This window comes from Syngnathus floridae, chromosome 4 (genome assembly GCF_059516105.1).
Source record: "Syngnathus floridae isolate MCC-2025c chromosome 4, RoL_Sflo_1.0, whole genome shotgun sequence".
Taxonomy (NCBI): domain Eukaryota; kingdom Metazoa; phylum Chordata; class Actinopteri; order Syngnathiformes; family Syngnathidae; genus Syngnathus; species Syngnathus floridae.
In genome coordinates this window covers 5,717,811-5,721,177 of record NC_142416.1, presented here as the reverse complement: position 1 = coordinate 5,721,177, position 3,367 = coordinate 5,717,811, and the positions used below count along the sequence as shown (strand labels likewise).

The 3,367-nt window shown below is 43.8% G+C and overlaps 1 long non-coding RNA gene across 2 annotated transcripts; it reads left to right on the top strand.

The window, feature by feature from the left end:
* The first annotated feature begins 868 nt into the window (after nt 1–868).
* LOC148398615 (uncharacterized) lies at nt 869–2,621 on the top strand. 2 transcript variants are annotated; one of them, XR_015858045.1, is made up of 3 exons: nt 869–1,326; nt 2,259–2,352; nt 2,455–2,621. It is a non-coding gene; the product is annotated as an uncharacterized LOC148398615 (long non-coding RNA). The 2 variants fall into 2 exon arrangements; XR_015858044.1 differs by having other exon boundaries at nt 871–1,326; nt 2,073–2,352.
* Nucleotides 2,622–3,367: the final 746 nt, after the last annotated feature.

Below are 3,367 nucleotides of genomic sequence, written 5' to 3'. Positions count from 1 at the left end.
TGCTAGCTTTGCGGGCTCCACTGGGGAAACATGTCACGTGACCTGGACGAGCATCTTGACCAGAATGAATTGATCGTCAATAGAAAAAAAAATATTTTTTCCGTGCGGCTTGGCGGCCCAGTATCAAGTGACCCACGCACCGGTACCAGTCCGCGGATTGGGGACCCCTGATTTATACTTTTAACATAGTATTTACATGATTAAAACTAATATTTAATGTTCTAATGCAGTGGTTCTTAACCTTGTTGGAGGTACCGAACCCCACCAGTTACATATGCGCATTCACCAAACGCCTGTTTAGTGAAAAATATATATTTTTTTTTCAAATTCAAGACATCGATGTTTTTTACTGGTGCACAAAATGAGCCGTGCATGTTCAAAGAAAAAACAACAACACAATGCATTAACTCAAAACAAATTACACACCTGCAAATCAGTGTGACTTCTGCTGTTGCCTTTGCGAGACCAGTTCAGATAAGCATCATCACAAATTTACACAATAAATCAGGTGTGTTCAGACCTCCACAGTGGAGGCTCTGCAGAACCCCCAAGACCAATTCACCGAACCCCTAGGGTTTGATCGAACCCAGGTTAAGAACCACTGTTCTAATGATAACATATGCACTTATATGGTTTAATATACATTTACTAAAACACCAAAAAATGTATGTATGTTTACGATGAGAGGGTGACACGACTTCGTGGATTTTCACCTATCGCGGGTGGTCTTGGACCCAATTATCCGCGATAAATGAGGGATTACTGTACTGAAATAATGTAATTCAATTTGCTTTTTAATTCAACCATACTTTACTTACGTACCAGCACACGATTTACTTGTGACATCTTAAGGGTAGGGTTGTCACAAGAACTGATACTTCCGGTACCAATTTGGTACCAACACACCAGAAATACGTCGATACCTGTTTTTTTGTGGTACCGTCAGAACCGAATATTTAACTTTTCACTCGGCGAGCTGTATCGATTCTTGCCGGAACTGAAGGTGGTAGTTTACCCATGCGAGCAGCACGGCGCAGCAGTCAGCGGCGCTGAAGAAGAAGAAGAAAACTTTCGGTCTTTCATTATAATGGCTTCAGCAAGTGGGAGTGGAAGTCCAACACGCCGGGTTGTTGAGAAGCCAGGTCGCTCAAAGAGTTGTGTGTGGAAATATTTTGCATTCGAGGCGGATGCAACCAGAGCAATTATAGATTCGAACAAGCCAACGTGCAAATAATGCTCGAGAGGTTTCCACACCAAAGGTGGAAACACGGCCAACATGCCAAACACCTTAAAGACGGGCACCCCGACTTGTACAGGGAATTCAAGGTGAGTGATTTTCCGTTTACTATCACTGTTGTGCCACGTTACGTTATAAATACCTTTCCCCGAATATGCCTACGTGCCGTCATTTCGGCATGTGTCAGCTGGGGCGATATGGTTACCAAACTTATTTAATGTCAAACACATAGATAAAGTGCGCAGACAAAGGCTCAAATTTGCTAAATTACATTTGGGCACATGTTGAGGGTGTGTGCGCAAGCCTTCCTGGCTATAGCAGATGGATTAGTGATTTTAAAAGTAAGTGGATTCTGTTGTTTTGTTGTTTTTTACCGTGGTACCGAATTTGTATCAAGAATCATGGAAAATCACTGGTATTGGTACTGACTACTGAAATTCTGGTATCGTGACAACCCGACTTTAGGCTAGTCCCACCTTTCACCTAAAATCAGCTATGATAGACTTCAGTTCACCTGTGAACCTTAGGCTACATTTACGCTACATCCAAGGCTTCCACCACAGCCCCATTTCAGGCCATCATGGAGAAAACGGGATAGTTATTAGACAAGACGGGGGAAAGCAATAGACATCGGTGACAGGCCGTAGTGTGACAGAACATTTGCCACAATGTGGCTGACACAATGTGGACAAGAAACCTAGTAAAACATCATGTTGTTGGCTCAGCTGGTTGACCCATATTTGGTCATACAATATCAAATTGTGCAGTTTCTTTTGCTGTGAGTGTGTATTTGTACTTGCTCTTATTTTGCTTCATTTTATTCTGCTACTTGCAGCTATGTCCGCATTGCAAATGAACCCATTCGAGGGTTGTCACAACGACAGGGACCGACCACCTTATAGCTACAGTTCCTATTGGCCACCTTAACAATGGAGGCACAAATTCTTAGGATAATGACCTTGCAATGGAGAACCAGCAGCTCTGACCACAGACATGACACGAATTATGGTCGATGTCACAGGCCTCGACTAGAATGTGGTCACGTGCCTATGTTACCTGCCTCTGAGCCACGCCTCCAATCAAGCAAATCACCGGTACCTGCCACTGATCATGAAGTCAGTCCTATTTAAACGCCATGGATCCAGCCAGCGTTCTTTCTTGTATGCCATCCATTTGCTCCTTGCGCTTTGTGCATGTCATCCCGTGCTTTTTCCCAGTTTCCGACCGCTTCTGTCAAACTGACCGACCACACTCTGATGGGCGCCTGCCTCGACCACCTGCTTCCCCCTGACCACGACTACGCGCTGCGCTCTTCTGCCCAGCCAGATCGACAGTCCAGCTTTCCACTTCCCCTTTCCCCTTGTCAATAAAGATTTGTACTGCATTTGCTCACCCCGTCTCGTTCCTGACAGTACTTCATGATAGATAACATGAATGTTGTTGACTGGGTCATTTAATTGAAAACAAACATCGGGTAGATTTAGATTTTGCTTTTGAGGTTGAATCCAATATGTGAGAATTCAACAAATTATTGGGTTTACATGTTTTGTATTCCTCTTTATAATAGTGTCACTCCCATGTCGACTTACATACTATGTCGAGACAGTATTTTGTGTCTGCAGGCTACATGTTAATGACCAACACTAATGAAGAAAAATGATCCCTTTGGCTTCAAGCGCTTTGCAAGAGCAAGACAAAGATGAACACACTCGACATGTAACTTGTCTGTGTGTAAATGGCTTCCCAGTGACATTTTCGGTCTTTGTCGAAGACATGAGACTCCGCCACTAATCACTGAGGCTGTGCTCCATACAGCACAATAGACTGCAGTGTGTGTGTGTGTGTGTGTGTGTGTGTGTGTGTCTGTGCTGTGTGTGTGCGTCCATATGTCATGGTGGTCTGGCGTTTCTTTCATGGCCCTAATGAGGTAAGCAACAACATGCCTGGAGCCATTCTGGAGACAGGACATGCACACACAGTCAGATGCACACCCACAACTCAGTAGCAAGTCTAAAGATAGTCAGTGCTTGAGTTGTCAAATTTCAGTGAATAATAAGGTCAGTACGAGTTGACCTCATCAACTCAAATTGATGAACGGATGTTTATAGTGATACTCATTATTTACTGCTT